Consider the following 21,708-nt stretch of genomic DNA (forward strand, 5'->3'; position numbering starts at 1 on the left):
ATAAGGCTATCAGCTGATTTCCCAAAAGAAACCTTACAGGCAAGAAGGGGTTGCACAGAAGTATTTAAAGTCATGAAAGGCAAGGACCTACATCCAAAATTAATCTATCCATCAATGCTATAATTTAGAATGGAATGGCAGACAAAGTGCTTCCCAGATAAGGTCAAGTTAAAGGAATTCATCATCACCATGCCCTTACATGAAATTTTAAAGGGACTCATCTAAGAAATAGAAGAAGATAAAAAGCTATGAACGATATGACAACAAACTCACAACTATCAAAAGCTGAATGTAATAAACAAAAACAAAAACTAAGCAAACAACTGTAACAGGAATAGAAGCAGAGAAATGAAGATCACATGGAGGGTTTTCAGTCGAGAGGGGGTAAGAAATGGGAGGGAAAAGGTACAGGGAATTAGAAGCATAATTGGTAAGCATAAAATAGATGAGGGGAGGTTAAAAACAGTATAGGAAACAGAGAAGCCAAAGAACTTATATGTACAACCCATGGACATGAACTAAGGGGGATGGATAATGGAAGGTGGGAGGTGAAGGAGAGAGGGGGAAGAAAGGGGAGAAAAAAAATTCATAAAATTGTAATTGCATAATCAATAAAATATACTTAAAAACGAAAGAACAGAAACATCAAAAGAGAAATCGCAATATATCTTGAAACAAAAGAAAATGAATATACAACATGCCAAAACTTATGGGAAATGCCAAAAGTAAGTCCAACAGGGAAATTTACAGTGATAAACAACTACATTGAGAAAATGAAAAGATCTCAAATAAACAAATTAACTTCACACCTCAAGGAACCAGAAAAAGAAGAAAAACTAAGCTCAAAGTGAGCAGAAGGGAAGAAAAAAAGATCAGAGCAAAAATAAATAGACACCAGGAAAAAATCAGAAAAGATCAATAAAACTAAGAGCTAGTTTGTTTGAAAAGATACTGACAAAACTGACAAACCTTTGGCTAGACTAAAGAAAAAAGAAAAAGAAAAGACTTAAACAGACACCATTAGAAATGAAAGAGGAGACATTACCACTTGACACCACAAAAGTACAAAGGATTGTAAGAGTCCTGCATGAAAAATTATATGCCAACAAACTGCAACTCTTAAAAAATGAATACATTCCTAGAAAAATACAACCTACCAACATATGAGATAAAAAAAATCTGGACAGATCAATAACAAGTAAGGTAACTGAGTCAGTAATCACCTCCTCCCTGCTCCCCCCCAAAAAGACTAGGACCAGATGACTTACTTGAGTGCTGAGTTATAGCAAACATTCAAAGAAGAATTAATGCCAATCCTTTTAAAATTCCTGTAAAATATTAAGAAAGAGGGAATGCTCCCAAACTCATTCTGTGAGGCCAGCATTACTCTCTGATACCAAAGTCAGATTAGGACACTACATGAAAATAAAATTATACACCAAATTCCTTCATGAACATTTGTGCATATATTCTCAACAATATATCAGCAAACTGAATTCAACAACCCATAAAAAATATCACACACCATAATCAAGTGGGCTACATCCCTCAGTTCCAATGATGCTTCAACACAAATCAATAAATGTTAACAGAGTAGAAGATAAAAATCACATGTTCATCTGAATTGACAAAATTCTTTGTCAAAAAACTTTCCAGAGGTTAGGTATAGTAGGGATGAAACTCAACATACAAAAGACCATGTATGACAAGTTCTCAACTAACATCAGACTTAATAGAGGAAAACTAAAAGATTTTCCTCTAAAATCAGGAACAATACAAGGGTATTCACTCTCCCACTTCTATTCAACATAATACTAAAAGTCTTAGCTAGAGCAAGTAAGCAAGAAAAAGAAATAAAAGGCATCTAACTGTATCAGAAAAGAAGTGTCTCTGTGAATATCAACCTACCCATAGAAAATCCTAAATAATCCAACACAAACCAAAACTGATCAATGAATTCAGTAAATTTACAGGAAACAAAATTATATATATAAAGTATTTGCATTTCTACACACTACTAATGAACTATTTAAAAATCATTAAAAACAAAATCCCATTTATAATGTCAAAACAATAAAATACTTAAGAGTACCTTTAACTAAGGAGGTGAAAGATCTGTGCACTGAAAACTGTAAGATTTTGATTTTAAAAATTGGAGATAGAAATAAATAGAAAGTTGTCCGAAGTTCATGAATTACAAGAATTAATAATGTTAAGATGCCCTTACTAATCAAAATAATCTACAAATTCAATATAGTCACTGTAAAAGCAGCAATGCCATTTTTTATGGAAATAGGAAGAAAGAAAAATTCACACAGAACTGCAAAACACCCTAAATAGCTGAAGCAATCTTGAGAAAGAACAAAGCTAGAGACATCAAGCTTCCTAACTTCAAAATCTACTACAAAGTTTTAGTAATTCAAACACTATGTTTTTATATAAAAATAGACACATAGACCAATGTAACAGATATAAGAACTCAGAAATATATTCATGTGAATACAATCAACTAATAACTGACAAAGAAGTCAAGAATAATAAATGAATGATTGTCTTTTTAAAAAATTGTTGAAAAAAATTGGATAACCACGTGCAAAAGAATGAATTTGGGTTCCTATCTTATACTAATTATAAAAATTAACTCAAAACCAATTAAAATTTAAATGTAAGAATAAAATCCTAAAAGTCCCTGAAAACTCTCTGAAAAAATACTGAAAAAAAGTTCCTTGACTATAATCTTAGAACAATTTTTTTGACATGATACCAAAAGCAGAAGAAAAAAAGCAAAAACAAACAAAAATAAGAATTTCACCAAACTAAAAAGCTTCTGTGAAAAAAAGAAAGAAAGAAAGAAAGAAATTCAAATCAAAAGACAATATACAGAATGGGAGACAACATTCATAAACCATCTGTCTTATAAGAGGTTAATGTCTAGTCTATATTAGAAACTCACACAACTCAATAGCAATCAAAAAACAAAACAATCCAATTTTTAAATGGGCAGAAGACCTAAATAGGCATTTTCCTAAATGGTTAACAGATATATGAAAAAGAGAACAATTTCACTAACTCATAAGAGAAATGCAAGTCACAACCACAATGAGATACTGCTTCATACCTGTTGGAAAGGCTATTATTAAAAAAACAAGAGATACCAAGTGTTGGCTAGCACAGGGAGAAAAGAGAAACTTGGTGGACTATTGGGAGAAATCTAAATTAGAAAAGCCACTGTGAAAAACGACATGGAGATTCCTAAAAAATATCAAAAAAAGAACTATGTTAGGATCCAACAATACCATTTTGAGTATACATCTGAAAGAACGTGAAATCATCATCTTGAACAGATTCCTGCATAGCACGTCACGTTCACTGTAGTATTGATACACAATATCAAAGACATAGAAACAACCTAAGTGCCCATTCACAGATGAATGGATAAAGAAAATGCATGTGTAATAGAACATTATTCAGCCATAAACAAAAGGAACTTCTGTCATTTATGACAACACGGATGGACTTTGAGGACTATGCTAAGTGAAATAAGATAAAGGCGTATACTTTACAAACTCATTTACATGTGGAATCTAAAAACATTGAACTTATAGAAACAGAAAATAGAATGGTGGTCGCCAGGAATGGTGGAGCAGGGATGGTGGAGCGATGTTGAATGAAGGGTACTAACATCCAGCAACAGGATGAATAAATTCTGGGGATCGAATATTCTGGGCACTGTGACTATAGTTAACCAAACTTTATTATATACTTAAAAGTTTCTAAGAATGTAGATCTTAAATGTTCTCACCACAAAATAAAAAGGATAATTATATTGTGTGATGAAGATGTTAACTACCTGTCTTTGTGTAATCATTTTGCTACATATATTTGTATAAAACCATCATGTTTTACATCTTAAATTTACAAAATGTTTTATCTCGATAAGGCTGGGAAACACAGAAACCTCCTCCCCCAACCTCCCCCCCCACACATACACACAAAAACGATGAGTCAACATTAAGTTTAAAAAAATGGTTTTATCTTTGAGGGTAGGTTGGGGGTGAAATAGAAAAGGAATGAATCATTTCAAATGATGTTTTTAGTACATTCTGCAGTTGAGTGGTAGGTTGCAGAATATTCATCACACTAATCTGTTTTCTATCTTATGCAAATGTTACTTAAACTTGTTTGTATTCATTAATATATATGTGATATTCAATACATAATAAGTAGTAATGTTTTGTATCTACTTAGTAGATGAAAACACTGCAGGAAGGAATTGTATAGTATTATCCTCCTTGCCTTCATTCACTGCATTTTGTTTCCTTTTCATTTAAAACGTCATAGGTATTCAAAGTACTTTGAAGAGTAACAGAAAAATTAATTCTTAGTTTTCTTTTTTTAAAGATTTTATTTATTTATCTTTAGAGGGGAAGGGAAGGAGAGAGGGAGAGAAATATCATCAATGTATGGTTGCCTGCTAGTCCCCTGCTGGGAACTGGCCTGCAACCCAGGCATGTGCCCTGACTGGGAATCAAACCTCGATCGTGTGGTTCGCAGGCCCAGGGATTTCTTAGTTTTTCAATTCTCAGAAATCAAAAGCTCAGTTCATGGGGGACTGTACATAATTATCTGTCATTGTCAAGGACATTTGCTGTGCTTTAGTAGATAATGGTATAAAATCCAATAACTAGTAAATAGATTTTATATAAGCATTAGTGTTACTGATAGGTGTATTTTTTTTAAAATCAGAAGCTACTTAACATCAAAAAATGAAAAAAGTAGAATTATGTCAGCATACTAAGTAAACTAAAATTATGTGCTTAAAAAATAAAAGTATTTTAAAATTAGTTTATTCTAAATGCACATGTTAGTATAAAAACATTAAATTTTTCATCCAATTAGTAAAAGAAAACAGTAAAAATACTAAAAAATGATGTAAATTGTTTTTACCTAGAAGCATAGTAAATCAGAACCAAACTGTCAAACATTAGTCATTGAAAACATCAATCTGTACAATGACTCTGCTGTCAAGTTCAGGTTGAGGCTTTATCATTTTAGAAACAAGAAATCCATGAGTTGTATTTTACCCGAGACTCAGAAACACATATTCATACTGGTACCCTCATACATTTCTTGACAATTTGCCAGAAGGTCAATTGACAATAGCATAATAGATTGTAAGCTTTGACCAGATTTCATGGAAGTGGATTTAATGATTATTTAGCCTGTGTTGTCATTTGGACTCATGAATATACCCACTGGAAAATATGAGGTAGTCTGAAAAACTAGGAAAACATATAATAGTCCTAGAGTGCACTCAATAATTAAACGCATGATGTGTAAACACTGAATAACATCAGAATACCTGACTCCAGGTCATTTTTTCTAGAGTGAGCTTTCCTTTTTAATGTTTTATATCCAAAGGAGTATAATTCATTCATTTATGATAACTACACAATTTTTATTGCCATGCATTGTATTTATTCAAAAACTATAACACAATCATGGTAGATTGCAAAACTGATCACAAATTATTCCCCTCCTTGTAGTCACCTCTTTAAATAGTTCCCTTTCACATTTGTTCTGGGCTTAGCCTGTGACCTGCTGTGTACATTAGTCTCCATGGGCTGTCATAACAGAATACTACAGATGGCTTGGCTTAAACCACAGAAATCTATTTTCACACACATCTAGAGGCCAGAAGTCTAAAATCAGGGTGACAGCATGGTCAGGTTCTAGTAAGAGCCTCCTTCCTAGCTTGCAGAAAGCCACCTCTTCACTGGGTGTTCACAGGGGCTTTTCTTGGTGCATGTGTGCCGATCAAGAGAAATGAAGCTTGCTGCTGTCTCTCCTTAAAAAAGAAACAGTTCAGTCAGACCAGGTCCCCACCCTCATAACATGATGACCTTTTGAAGTCCCCATCTCCAAATACCACTACACTGAAGGTTAGAACTTCAGCACATGAATTTCATGGGAACATAAACAATCAGTCCGTAACACTGTGGCCAATGAAATAGCAAGTAGATACTTGAAAACTATTTGTGCATTTGAGTCTCTCCTCTTATACTATTCTTGGTACCCTTGTCATTACTAGCCTATAAGGAACCCAAGCTAGCGGGCTGGATGAGATACATGCCCTTGTCCCATTTTAATTCTTGCTAACCTAGACTGGTTCAGTTATGAGTGGTAGGGCCTAAGAGCTGATGATCAGTGCTACCTATCACTCTCTGAGACAATTATCACTATAGGTTAGCCCCACCCTCCCCACCTGATGACCCTTTCAAATGTTAATACTAGTTCATATATCACCTAGGCTCACATACCCTTCTTTGGACATGATGATATGAACTCCTGGTCACCTTAAATAAGTCTACCATCAAAACTCTGTTAGAAAAAGCTTCCTTCATTTGATCACTTACTACTCAAACAACCCCTGCATGGAAGGAGTTCAGCTAGAATTAGGAGTAAAATGGTGGAGCGAGATACAATCCATGCCTTCACAGAGCATAAAATTCTTTGAAAGAATAACAACAAATGTGGCAGGTAGGGGGTTATAATATTCTGTGGCAGCTTAACTGGTGTTATCCAACCATCATACTACAGAAGAAGACTAGAATGATTATTCTTAGTTCTCCCATTTATGTTACATAGATATTGTGCAACTCAATGCATAGAAGATAATTCAATCCATTCTAAGACTTCTGACATTAAGGTGTAAATTTCTCATCAAAATCTAGATGAGGAAATATTGGTCTCTGGTAATATTTAATGTATTAAGACATATAATTAAACCTGCCAGAGAAGATCATAAACATAGCTTGGCTAAGTTTTGAATGAAGAGCACTATTTAATCAAGTGAAAAGAAAAGATAAAAATGACCCAGGAAGAACATACTTTGCGAAGGTTCCTGGTAAGAGAGATGCTGATTTACTTGGAGAATTAACAGATGAAGTCGACTCCCTCTTTCTGTTAGACAATCAATGGTGCCCTGGAAAACATCACAGCAAAGTCCAACAAAGACTGATGTCACTTGGAAGAACTGATACACAAAATGAAACTCATAGTTGTAGCTTCATAAAAATGTGTCCAATATTAAATTCAGTGCTATGGGTAAGAAATGTGATGTTTTCTCCACTGGTGCCTCTGTCCTCCTAGATTATATGAGAGTGATTTACTATTTCTATGATTATAACCTACAGCAAAAAGAAAACACATTAAATATTAATGTAAAATGTCTATTGCTAAAAATTAAATATCCTAAGTATTACCAATGGACAAAGAAACCTATATTCACTAACAACTTGTCTAGCCTATGTAATAGTATGTCACCTTCCCGGGTTAGATTTAATTTTGCTCAACATCATGAGATTCTTATCTCTGGTATTTATTCTATCTACGTTGATGGCACAGTTGCACTGGTATATTTCAGAGCTAGCCTCAAGTAACAACTGAATCTACTGGCCAGTTATAGTCAGAAAGAATAGCTCAAAGTTAATTATACCAAAATTAACTCATCATTTCTGGTAGATGTTCTACACTCAGATATAAAGTGCTAAAAATTCTATCCAGTGGGTTAACTTCTTTATCGGTGAAGTTTTATGTAGCAAAATCATCCTGACATGCACATTATGCTGCTCAAAATTCTAAATTTTATAAAATCTTGTAAGTTATTTTATGATAGAGGTGATATAAATAGAAACTTTCTGCCTATAAAATATCCCAAGTCACAATCAATATGGCTTTGTTAAAGCTTCGGTTCAAATGACTGACTAGATCTAAAATTCCATTTGAATTAAAATCCTCATGCTATATAAAGTACTCTTGCAGAACCATATCGGTACAGAGATGGCAAAGCCTTCCATTTAGTTAAGAATACAAATAAGGCTCTTTAATTTTTATACAATAATTCCACTTTTGCAATGTACCCAATTAGAATAGAAAGCAGATCTCTTTAATCACAACAGACAATATGGAACTGCCAAGCATTTAAGTCTTGATTGTTTTCTATCCAACTTTAGTCAAAAGTCAGTTAGCAGATCAAGGTAATTCTATAATTTGCATTTGGATATAACCCCACTGCTACAAGCACATGGTGATAAAAAATAAAATCTGAAAAGCAAAAACCAAATTAAATAACTAACCAAAACAATAATAACAACCACAAACATCTCCATTGTCCAGAAGCACAGCATGGTAAGACAATGAGTTGGCTGGATCTGGAACCAGAAGCAGTCAATGAGGGAGAAGTTCATGTTCTGCATAACAGAGAGGACTGAACTGAGAGTCTGGCTGACTAATGCCAGCCAGGTGCTGAGCTGTGCCTACCTTCCGTACCTTCAATCCCTCCCGAATAGAGAAGAAAAAATAAAACTGTTTCCCATCACCACATGAGACAGTTTTTGTTTTTACCTTAGAGCCAATGGAACAGAGGCAGAAATGGCATCAAAATCTAAATGAAGCAGAAAGAAAGAGGAAGCTCCAAGCCTTTGTGACAGCATGGATGGAACTGGAAAGCATTATGCTGAGTGAAATAAGCCAGGTGGTGAAAGACAAATACCATATGATCTCACCTTTAACAGGAACCTAGTCAACAAAACAAACCACCAAGCAAAATATAACCAAAGACACTGAAAGTCAGAGCAGAATGACAGGTCACCAGAGAGGAGAGGGGAGGGAAGTTTAGGGAAAAAGTTTGCAGGAGCAATTATACATGGACAATAACAGGGGCAGGTGGAAGTGGAGGTTGGTGGGGAGGGCTGGGAGTTGGGCTGTGTTCAGGGGAAAAGGCAGAAAACTATACTTGAACAATTAAAATGTTGGGGGAGGGGGAGAAAATGAAGCTACTCCGTGGCTTAAATCCTAGATTTCTTCAGCTTCCACAGAAGCACAGGATGTGGAACAGTGATAACTCCCTTTCACTTCAAAAACTGCCCATTGAAGTTGTACTTATATTACAATCATAAATTTCTCTCCTGGGTGTACCCAGAAGACATGTAAAAATTGTTTACAGCAGCATGGAAACAAGAGTTTTTAAAAATTAGAAACAATTTGACTATGTATAAAAATACATAATTAAAGTTTATATATTTATAGAATGGAATATATAGAATTAAAATGAACAAGCTAAAGCTTTGTTTTAGGCATTTCGAAGAAAGCATGTAGCAAAAGGAACCAGAACATGATGGTTTAGAAAATTCTTGGCCTATCCAGATAATATGCTCCAAAAACAGTCTAAAACAACCTGAATCCAATCAATTATCTCAGTAGGAGTGAGGAACAGAGATTCAAGTATCCAGAAAAGATCTGTGGAGAAACCTCTTGTCTGATGACTTCGGTGTTCTGAATTACACAAGAGATGGATGAAGTATTTTAAAAATGTTGTAGCATAAACGCTACCAGCCTGCACTGAAAAAGAACAGAGACAAGGATGAGACAAAGAAGAATGACTCTGAGGGGAGAACCACAGATGCAGAGGCCTCAGCTAAGGGCCTGCTCAGTTCTAGACAGTGGAGCCACCTGCTCAGCTCTAGTGGCAGGGCTGAGGGCATGAGGCCACCCCAGCAGGACCAGAGGACAGGACAATGGCCATGGAGAACTGTTCTCAAGACTTAAAACCTAATGGAATTTGCTCTGCTAAGTTGCAAACTTGCTTTAGGCCAGTGACCCCTTTTCCCTTCCACTTTCTACCTTTTGTAAAGAGAATGTCTATTTTATATCAGTCCTATATACTGTATCTTGGGAGAAGATACTTGTCTAGGGTTCACAAGTCCACAGATGGAGAAGAATTTTGCCTCGGATGAGCCATACCCCATGTCTAACCCATGCTAATTTACATACAATGTGATGCTGGAATGGTTAAGACTTTGGGGATGTTGGACTTAGGTGAACATATTTTTACATGGGAAGGACCTGAGTCTGGGGCCAGTTAGGAAGCAGACTGTTAGGGGTTCACTTGTGTCCCTCAAAAAATAACTTTAAATCCTAATCTCCAACACTTCAGAATGTGACCATACTTGGAAACAGGTAATATAATTAGTTAAGATAAGGTTGTACTGGAGTAGAGTGGACTCCTCAGCCAATATGATGGATGTCCTTATAAGAAGATGGCTGTGTGAAGACAGAGACATAGGGAGGATGGCACATGGAGATGGAGACGTACATTGAAGTAACGCAGCCACAGCCTGGGCCCGTCAGAAGGTGAAAAGGAAAGGAACGATACTCCCCCTGGAAACTTCCAAGAAAGCACAGCCTGGCTGATACTTGAATTTCAAATATCCAGTCTCTAGAACAGAGAGACAGCATATTTCTGTCATTTTAAGCCACCTTGTCTGTGGTTCTTTGTTGCAACAGTCCTAGGAAGCGCTCTGTAATAATTTAGTCTGCAAGGTAAAGTTTTATATAAACTCACACAGTTTTCATACTAAACAAGTGAAGGAAGCACTGCTATTATGCATATAAGCCTTGTTTATAGGTCACTTAACAGGTTATTTCAGGTTATGTGATTTAGCTAGGATTTAGAAAGCAAGTTAACCGAGAGGCTGGGATTTTGAGCTAGGTTTTCTGACGCCTACTCCTTTTACAACATTAAAAACATTGATATTTTCTGTCTCTTTTTATTTTTTCAGATCAGTCTTGTGTGTTTTTGTACATGTGTGTGTCTTTAATATCTATAGGTAACTGCCAAAGGGTCTCGGTGAACTTTTTAGCAATTCATGGAATATACCAGATAATGGGCCAAAGAAGCAGAGAGGAACTATTTGATGGTAACCTGATTTGCATATTCTCAATTACAAAACCCTGAGAAGTAGGTGAATATCTAATGGACACAGTGAATAGCACCTACATATTAAACACATAAAGCCAGGTTCTGAACACAAATATCTAATATTAAAAGATGAGTTGAAAAGTCTACTAAAAACATGGTAAGACATCTCTACATACTCAACTTAAAAAGACAGCCTTAACTGTTAAAATCTCTAACTTATTTTTTATAACCATCATAAGTCAAGTAATTGTTTTATACTTAGACTGCCTGCAGATTGATTCCAACTTTAACTGATGATACTTCATTATTTATCTATGTATTTTGATTTTACTCATATTTTAAATTTTCTTAATTAGTGAAACTTCAGCCACCTAACACTTAACTTATAAATTATTAACCAGTCCGCACTTTACTGTGTTCCAAAATGAGAAACAGTAGCACTCCCTCTCTTACCTTGAGGATATAAATACACATAAGCAAATCCATATTCAGACAAGAAGGACTAGATTATATAAATTATTATAAATTGATACACAAATCTTAGCGCTGCCAAGGGTGAATCCGGAAAATAAGACTCCATATCTACACTTTAAATACCAGTAGTGATTAAGCTATACCTTCAAATGGAAATGTGTGAAGGAATACAATATGATTTCCTTTCAAAAACATCATAAACATGGACTAATAAACCATTAACTCTATGTGTCAGGTGGTAAACAGAGACTTTGATTTCAGTCCCAGTGTTCCCAATAACTGTTGTGACTTTGACTCTCTGGACTTAGTCCCTTGTCTCTAAAAGGGGATGTTCTCCACATTTCCACTGCACAAGCATCCATCACTGTCTGACATTTAATTTTATTTCAAGGGAAATATAAATGGAAAACTGCATATGTAGCACCATAATAAAGTTTAGCTTTTGATGCTTGTTTTTCTGTATCACTTGGGTTTACATATGAGCAAAACAAGTTTTATTGACCTGGAATACTTGCTGAATGAAAATAACAATGGCTAGATACTTTAGAAAAAAACAGAAACTCTCATTCCCAGTCAGGGCACATGCCTGGGTTGCAGGCCAGTTCCCAGCAGGGGACTCACAAGAGGCAACCATACATTGATATTTCTCTCCTTCTCTCCTTCCCATCCCCTCTAAAGATAAATAAAAATAAAATCTTTTAAAAATGCTTTAAAAAACCCCAGAAACTCTCTAATAAATTTATTTAATTTGTGGCTTTAAGTGGTTTAAGCAATGTATCTCTTTATGTTGAGAACTCAATGCAGAATATGATTACTCAGTNTAACAATGGCTAGATACTTTAGAAAAAAACAGAAACTCTCATTCCCAGTCAGGGCACATGCCTGGGTTGCAGGCCAGTTCCCAGCAGGGGACTCACAAGAGGCAACCATACATTGATATTTCTCTCCTTCTCTCCTTTCCATCCCCTCTAAAGATAAATAAAAATAAAATCTTTAAAAAATGCTTTAAAAAACCCCAGAAACTCTCTAATAAATTTATGTAATTTGTGGCTTTAAGTGGTTTAAGCAATGTATCTCTTTATGTTGAGAACTCAATGCAGAATATGATTACTCAGTAAATGTACAGAGCAGATACTTTTATTTTTAGAAACTAGCTTTGAAAACTGAATAATTTATAAATCAATGCTTTTAATTATATCTAAATAAAGAGATGACATCACCTCAATGTTAACTATACATACATTCCTATTTTCCCATAATATGATCCCAAAGTTTTGGGGAACAAATTGCCTAAGCTTCATAATAAGACCTAATTTATTTTTACATTTTGTTAAGCAAAGTAAACATACACATTTATAGATCATTATGATTAAAAAATAAGATTGCTTTTGATATTTTTATATTAAGTAAAAGTGAAATTTCAGTGGTTAAAGATTCAGTGTTATTTTAAAACTTTCAATGCTAGGCAAGCTTTAAAACTTTCCTGACTAATGAAGACTTTGCAGACTCTATAAGGTACTATATTATTTTAAGTAGCTATGATTAATACATCTATCAACCGAGAGGTTTAAGAATATGATCTCACCTTTAACAGGAAGCTAAACAACAAAACAAACAAGCAAGCAAAATATAACCAGAGACACTGAAATAGAGAACAGGCTGGCAGTGACCAGAGGGGAGAGGGGAGGGAATTTCAGAGGAAATAGGGGAGGGATTTAGAGGGACAAACATAAAGGATACATGGACAACAACTGAGAAGGGTGGAACTGGGAGGGAGGGGGGAGCACAGGGGGTGGGATGGGATGGGAGTAATAGACAGAAAACTGTACTTGAAAAATAATTAAATAAATTTTTTTCAAAAAAGGAATAAAGGTCAAATTTACAAATATCAAAAAAAGAATAACAATAGTTTCATTAAAACATTTAAAAATCCTATTTTCCTCATACAAGCACAGTGCTTCATTAGCTTGAACTCAGTACAACTCAAAAACAAAAGTTTTTTTAATTAGGCAACATTTATAGAGTTTTCCATTATTCTTTCATCAAGCTCAGAACATGAAATCATTCTATATTACAGGAATTAAAAAACCCACATATGTATAATCTGTAGTATAGTTTAGCATGGACACAATTTGTATAATTTAAAAATTACCTGAATAGAGAAAGAGCATGACTTTGATACTTTTCCTAGGGCTCAGAGGCAACTGACCATTAACGCTTAGCCAGAAGCAACCTTGCACACAAATCTCAAAACTCTCTGTTTTGCCCTTCCCACTTCTGCCTCTCAAAGAGGGAAAGGTAGCTCTCTCTCTTCTTAAACAACTTCCTTTGACACTCACAATCAGCTTATACTTTCCACAGTTAAAGTTAGCCTGGCTTAAATTATGACATATCCTGGGTCATAGAAAGTGACCCATCCGGCAGCTTGAACTGCTGAATATAATCTTCTGATTCCCTTTCTTTGATGTTGATTCAGCCTCATTTTGAATATCAAACCAGCACATGAGTTAATATCATGTATAGAACACATTGTAAAATTACTATACACATAATGTGTCAGTGAATCTTTACTGCATCTAAGACTAGATAGCTCAGTAAGTTTTGAACAGTAATAAAGAAGCCAAGGTCATGTGCTGAATCCCTTGAGAGCCAGTTAGTTTCATTTCATTTCCTAATCACACATTGCAGTCCCTACTCAGCCAGTCATTCTGTGCACGCGTACCATCTGCCACAAAAGTTCTCCCTGAATGATGGCGAATCTGCTGGTGGGGCAGTGTTGCCATATTTGCTTTGGAAGAAATTACAAGAACCTTTGCAGAAATAAAGAGCTATTGCTTATTGGGTATTTCTCATATTATAGGCAGGTTTTCACCAAATAATTTAAATCCATGATTGTCCTATAAGCAATATGAGATGAGCATTATGATACATAATTTAAGTATGAGAACACTAAAGCTCAGAGTTTTGATGACTTATGTCAGGTCATGTAGTCGATAAACATTAGGTCATGGATTCCAGTTCAAGTTTGTATCCAAGTTCCATTTTCTTCTCCATGAAACAGCAGTCCGACTTTTTCACAGTCAGTGAGTGAGGAAAATTGATTTCCCATGTGGAAGACACTATACTTAGATGTAGGCATTAAGCAATAGCTTGTTATAAAATGTGCTTCCCAAAGATTTTGATAACTGCATCTCTAAATACATATAATATTTACAAGAATAATGTAAATAATCTCTGGACATTTCCTATAATTTAACCAAATAAAGCAAATACCTTTAGAAGATAGAATGTGGTATATTTCTGTCCCTTCTAGTAAAAACTTTAGTGCAAAAAATAAAATAAAAGCATCAGGAAATTTTGTGTAGTTTACAACTAAGCACACGCTAACACACCAACTAAATTGCAGCGTGGGTAGCACATCTGATGATGAAAACCAGACATCTTTCCTGAGAACTCTCCAAATACCTTTGACCCAACACAGTGAAGTGCTTAGTAGCTATTAAGTGTTCAACATATTTATTTGGGGTAAAATTACCTGATGAGTTATAGGTGATTAATTGACTGAATATAACTTCATTTTGTACTCTGTAGAGGCACCTCAAAGGACATTCTTTTTCAAAAGATGTGGAGGAATAACAAGTCAAAAGGGTTGTTTATGTTATCAACTACTTTTGTATAATGCAAATATGATGGTAATAATCAATTTCATGCAAATAAATGATTACTGACTTTATTATGTAAACATGTTTTCATTAGAAGAATCCTACATGTAAAAGAGTCATATGTATAATTAAATATTTACTTAGTGCTATTATAAAAAATTCTACAGTTAAAAAAGAAATACAAAGGTATGTCCAGTTTTATATGTAACATTATGTTATCAAGAAAGTAACTTAAGCCCTGGGTGGTGTAGCTCAGTGGATTGAGCGCGGGCTGTGAACCAGAGTACCCCAGTTTGATTCCCAGTCAGGGCACATTCCTGGGTTGCAGGCCAAGTCCCCACTTGGGGGCACACAAGACGCAACCACACATTCATGTTTCTCTCCTTCCCTCCTCTCTCTCAATACAAATAAAAATAAAATCTTTTTGTTTTTTAAAAAAGAAAGTAACTTAACCACATAAGATTTGTGAAAATTAGAATTGGGGGGATGTGAACAATATATTTGGTATAATTGTGTTTATTGTGATTATAGTATTAAATCTTTAACAATTACTATCTTAGATAATAGAAACTATGGTTTGTTAACTTTATAGAGCCTTTTAGAAAAGTTTAAATTATAAATTACACATTCGTTTCTATATGTACAATTCATTTTTCTTACTAAATTATTTTAACATCTTAAGTATTCATTTTTAGCAAATCTACCAAAAATTCAAAATCACGTGATTTAAACATAGTGTTTCCTGAAGTAGAAAAAAGTTGCAAATATAATTTAGTGACTTTAATATGCAACTTTTAATGCCTATGTAATCAATAAAATTTGAACAGTTTTACTCACTTTACTTACAAGAAATATCTCTGTGTTAAATCACAGAAAATCACATTATTAAAGTTGAACAACTGAGTTCTGTGTGTTGACAGTCGTGATTGCTACATAAACCTCTGAGAAAATAAAAGCCAAATGCAGAAAGAACTTGTTCACCACAAACCTCGGGGGAGAAAATAGCTGAAGGTGACTAACCTTTGCCAGGGTTACAAACTCTCAAGAGTAATTCCAAAAGTATGATCATGTGAGCTCCGATTTTTTAATTCCAGTTTCCAAAATTTTGCAACAATGCAGGTACAGGGAAGAGAGGAAGTACACTCTGGAGAGGAAACCTGGACGAAGGGCACGTGCGCTCCTGGAACAGGCTGTTGATGCTGAGTGTGAAACACAACAGGAGGGTCTTGGCAATGAATTTGTTCATAGTGCTATTCCCAAGTTCTGTGCGGCATTGGCACATTTCCCTCATGAGAGCTTGATGATTTTTTTTTTTTTTTTGCATTACAACTAAGGAGTGGAAACAGAGTTCATGTGGAAATCCCAAAATCTTTCATCTGAATAAAAAGATGCAAAAAATTCTATAGGACAGAAAACTCAGACATATATTTTGGGTGAAAAGGGGGCAATAAATAGTCAGAAGACACAAAAGTCAAAGTTTTCATAAATACTATGGTAATCTTCCAATGGAGCCCTTTTCTCATTTGAATAAAGTTTTCCCTGTATTGTTTTCCTGGAAAAAAAAGTACCATAATCTTAATATTCACTTAAGCAAAACTGATTGTGATCCTGTTTATGTTCTGAATTCCAGAATCATAGTAGAGTTAAAAGTCAGCATATACGGGAGAAAACAATGCAAATGTATTCCCTGATTTAGTTATCCCTTAGTTATAGAGTAAAAATGAATTGTTAACCTTGATAAGCATAAAAGCAAAAAGTCTTTAGTTAAATTTGATTTCATAGAGCAATTCCTTTGAAATGGAAGGAAAATATAACGAGGGCAAGGCGGGCCTAAACAGAAAATACACGAGAATTGTATCATGTCAATAGATTTCACCATTTTTGTCAATGACAGTGGCTCACTGCTAACAGAAAAGAATTGCTAGAAGTGATTTGAGTACATAGAACAGTTAAGACCTTTGCTTCTTTGAGTGCTATCCAGGCAATAGAGCATCTTACTACATTCAGCCAATACAGGAAGAATGTTCATAAAGAAAGTGCTTTAAAAATATCTTTGAGTCCAGACTTTGGATTTCACTTAGTCCCCTGACATCACCCTCAGCATGCACTGTGGTCCCACAGCTCTCTGTTACTCAGCTCAAAGTCTCAGAGTCAGCAACCCCGTCTCCCCCTCCCTGGCATCCAATCGAGTTGCCAATCCTAGTTGATTCCACAAGTGTTAGTGTAGGTAGCCAGTTAAGTATTCATAAGAGAGAAGGGAGCAAACCTGGCAGAGCCTGATCAGGTTGGGAAGCCACAGCTTCATGGACACTCTAGAGGACAGCTGCCTCCTCTGCCAAAGGGACCGTAATCAACCACCAAGCAAACAAGAAGGCCTGGCTTTCCAATCTCCCTGGGGAACAACCAGCCCATTTATCTGGATTCTGGAGGTTGGGTGGTTAGGGGGGCGGGGGGCAGTTAAACAGTCAGGAGGAAGTCCTTCTACTAAGCACATGCTAGACGATGAGCAAAACTATGAAGCAAGTGCAGTAGGGGCCAAAACAGCAGCAGCCATTAAGGAGAGGAAAACCTGAGAAAAAATCTAATAGGATAAGGACACAAAACCCAAGAAAATCCTGGAAAGGAATTGAATAGGGGGAAACCCCAGCCTAGGCCTGGGGAGGTCCAAAAAAGTGATTAGATAGTTTGAAAGAAAGCTAACTCCTCCCCAAACCCAAGAAAATATAACCAAAGCTTAACAAAGGTCAGAAGTGTGCATGTTCTCTCCCTTTAGTAGTCATGGGGGCCGCAGTGCGGTGCTGACAGCAGGCTGGGTGGGAGCAGCGAATGTGCTGGATTACTGGAGCCTCAGAGGCTGGGCTAACAGCAGGGGCCTCTTCCTGGGCTTGGTGGGAACAAGTGCTGGCCTGCAGGCCCAGAGGCTGGACTTCTTCACAGTGAGTCAAAGCGGAGCCCTCTGGTCTTGGAGGTGACATCAGGTATGGTATTCCTGGGGCAGGCCTTTGTTTTCACTCCAATAAATCTTTCCACCGCACCTCAAACCCTCCCATGCATGTATCCCTGAAATGCATTTCGTGCAATACTGTGGAAAAATCCTATTTCCTTCGATAAAACAGGGACTCAAATCTATTTCTTTCTCTTTATTCCCACAGGCACCACTTTAGTTCAATCAATTTGGTAACTTTCCAACTGTTATGGCAGACTCAAACCTCTCTCCTTGGGCATAGCCTCAATATCTCTCACTAAATTTTACAGCTAATACAAGCTCAGACCACGACACACTGCAAGTTAAAACAGGTCGATAACTCTTTACCTCCCCTTCCCAACACCCACACACCACAGCCAGCTGTGCATGTGTGTGCATGCACGCACACTCCTCCAAATGCCAGGGGATATGTTATCAGATAATATGATCACGCCTGTAGTTTCTACCTGTCATTACAACCAATAATATTAACATGCAGAATGGCTACTGTCAAAAAGACCAGAGATAACAAAGGGCCAACAGCAACAAAGGGTGGCAAGGATGTGGAGGAAACGGAATCCTGGTGCACTGTTGGTGGGAATGTAAATTGGTATAGCCGCTACAGAAACAGTATGGAGAGTCCTCAAAAAATTAAAGATAGAACTACTGTGTGATCTAGCAGTCCCACCTCTGAGTATGTATTGTACAGAGAGAAGGTAAAACCACTGTCTTAAAGAAATACCTGCAACTCTCACATTCGTTACAGCTCTATTCACAATCGCCAATATATGGAAACAGCCTGAGCATCCACAGATGGATAAATGGATGAAGACATATATATACACATGAGGGGGACTCCAAAAAACCAGAATTATCTTCTGGGTGGCAGGTCCCTTGTAGTACAAGCTTCTTCTGATAAGTACCCTTCTGTATCAGTGCACCAGATGGTGTTATTATGAGAGGCTGTGTTCAACTTCAGTGAATTTTTTTGAAGACTCTTTCAGCACACTTGCCCATTTAATGATGGGTGATTTATGTGTGCCCTTGCCCACACCGAGCTGAGTGTTCGCTAGTTTTTGGCCAAAAATGACATGACCCCAATGACATGGCCGCACCCTCCTTATTCACCTAATCTTGCCCCGAGAAACTTTACTTTTCTTTCCCAGATGAAGAAAGTCCTCAAAGGGAAATGTTTTGCTGATGTGGAAGAGGTGAAACAAAAAACAACAGAAGCACTAAAAGGCATCAAAATCAAGTCCCAAAACTGTTTTGACCAGTGGAAAAAACATCTTGTGTATTTATTGCACCAAATGGAGAGTACTTTAAAGGAGACAGAAGTTTAAACATGTAATAATAAATACACATTTTTATAAATAAATTGTATATTTTAGTCCTCCCTCACATGTGTGCATATATACATATAGATGTATATATAATAAAGATAAAGACATGTATTATATATAAATAATTCAGATACAGAAAACTGAAATTTTGCCTTTTCTGACAGCATAGAGGGACGTTGAGGGCACCGTGCTAAATAAAATAGGTCAGACAGAAAAAAAGGTGGGCACTGTATTCACATAGGAATCTAAAAATATCAAACTCAAGGAAACAGAGTAGAATGGCAGTTGCCAAAAACTGGGGGGTGGGGAGAGAGATGGGAGCTGCTGGCGAAAGGGAACAAACTTCCAGTTATGAGACAAATTAGTTCCAGGGATCGGAAGCAGGGCATGCTGACTACAGTTAACACTACCGAGTTGCTTGCTTCAAAGCTGCTAGGAGAGTACAGCTTTAATGTTCTTGTCATAACAACAACCACGATGTGGCAATTGTGTGAGGTGGCCGGTGTGGTAACTAACCTCACTACGGTAAACACTTTGCAATACACACTTGCTGCAAGTCATCTCACTGAACACTTTAAACTTACATATGCCATGTGTCAACTATATCGCAATGAACCTGGGAAAAATTAAGTAACTTAAAATCATACGGCAAGTGCAGTTGCTAGGAGTCAGAACAATGCCTCGTACTTGATAAAAGTGCTGTGGATTCCACGCTTTATTCCTCTGTGCTTCCCTGTGTAAACTAGATTTTCTTGGCATCCTCCTCAGCAGACAACAGAGCCCATGGACCTTTGTTGCTTCTGTCTGGCCTTGTGACAGGATGCAGCCTCCTCACAAGGCTTGATCCCTGGGGAGCCGACTATTTCCTACAATGGAAATTGCTCCTGCCATCCTTCTGCACCCTATTCTAAAAGGTTCGTTTTTAAAAAGTATTTGATTTAACTTGGATTCAAACCTACACTCCACTTCTTACCTTGAAGAGATTACATAACCTCTCTGAGGTCCAGACTTCTCACCTACTGGCTTCCTATTTCCTAATGGAGACACTTCTGGTAAAACACCACTTTGGTCCACACCTGATCACTGAACTTGGGAGAAAAATACTAAGTTTAGTACAGACATTTCTTTTTCATATATGCCTTCCTGCAGAGGAGCGTGCATTCTGGTTTGATCTATACCATGTCATAATTTTGCTAGGGCAGGTCCTGCTCCTACAAAGGGAAGCTTAAATTTGGGTGGTAAATTGAGATTAGGAGCACCATTTGAACATATATAGAAACCACATTCTCTAGGTTCAACATCAGTTTTAAGAAGCAAGTAAGTGACACAAAGGGACTAGCTGAATCTATTTTTTCTCTCCTGTGTCAATGAAACAAGTTAACCAACATTTAGTGAGTAGCTAACATACAAAAGTCATGGTGTTATGAATAGTAGAGATGCCAGAATAAATACGACAGGTTCTCTTTTCTCAAACAGTCACTTTTTTATGATGTAAGATAAATTCATGAACAGTTAACAAGCCAGAATTATCACAGCTGAAATAGAGATATAAAGTATTATTAGAGTTATCACATACTATAATATAATATGTAATTTAACTCTACCTCACACACTTCTATATTCTACAGGTAATAAACACAATCATTAAACCTATTAAGACATCTGCCACAACGCCGTAAAGCTGTTCAGCACTGTTAGGATTTCATGATCAGGATAATATCATAGAAAATCTCCCATGTGTCTGAAACCAATATACTTATTAACCAGATTTTCCATGGACACATTAGCAAATGTGACCGATTTGCTCATAACAGGAAGTCTCAACTCATTATTTCTGGACCATAACATGGAGAAAACTAAATATAGAATTTAGAATTTTTCCAAGACTTCATATTCTGCCAAAAGTGTATAAATCTGGCCCATTGAGACTAGAGAAAAAGCCTGACCGTTTGGTAAGCAGCATTGGCATCTACCCACAAACCCACAATTGATGTAAAAGACATAGCAATGCAGTGAGTGGCTCAGTGAACTTTTTAGTAGACAGAACATTATGGGGTTTGCTCTGCTTACCTCCCTAGAGAAGTGTTTGTTGTGGTTTCAAGGTAGAAAGCTGCATAGTAGTCAAGAAGACATGGCAATATATTTGGTACAGAATTACTTCAAATCTTCCACTAACTCACTACAGTGATTTTTGCTGAGATAATTCTCTTTCTCACTCTCTCTCTCTCTCTCTCTCTCACTACTTTTCTGTCAACTGCTGGATTAAAATTAAAACAGAGGCAGGAAATAGTGATGTGCTTCAGTGTTCAAAAGTTTCTCTGAGGCCACTCTAAGGTCTCATGTACATATTTCCACATAGCTAAGTGTCCTGAAGAAAGCCCTTCTTAATTTTCAGTGATTTTAGCTGCACCCAGGCAAATGAGATGCTTATGAGTGACATGTAGGACCGGTGGGGCTGCAAAGTAGATGTTGAAGGCATGGACCAAAGTGCAACATGAAGAT

At 36.4% G+C, this 21,708-nt stretch overlaps 1 protein-coding gene across 3 annotated transcripts in view; it reads right to left on the reverse strand.

The window, feature by feature from the left end:
* Window positions 1–21,708, reverse strand: part of SLC16A7 (solute carrier family 16 member 7) — a 166,957-nt gene that overhangs the window by 76,681 nt on the left and 68,568 nt on the right. Inside the window, exon 1 of one of the 3 annotated variants that reach the window (XM_037030138.1) lies at window positions 8,407–8,455. The exons of the other annotated variants lie outside the window; for them this stretch is intronic. The gene's annotated coding sequence lies outside the window, so the exon portion shown is untranslated. Of the gene's footprint in view, window positions 1–8,406; window positions 8,456–21,708 lie in introns of those variants that run through there. 3 annotated transcript variants of the gene reach the window in all.

Source organism: Sturnira hondurensis, unplaced genomic scaffold (genome assembly GCF_014824575.4).
Source record: "Sturnira hondurensis isolate 20B ecotype Veracruz unplaced genomic scaffold, ASM1482457v3 Scaffold0020601, whole genome shotgun sequence".
Taxonomy (NCBI): domain Eukaryota; kingdom Metazoa; phylum Chordata; class Mammalia; order Chiroptera; family Phyllostomidae; genus Sturnira; species Sturnira hondurensis.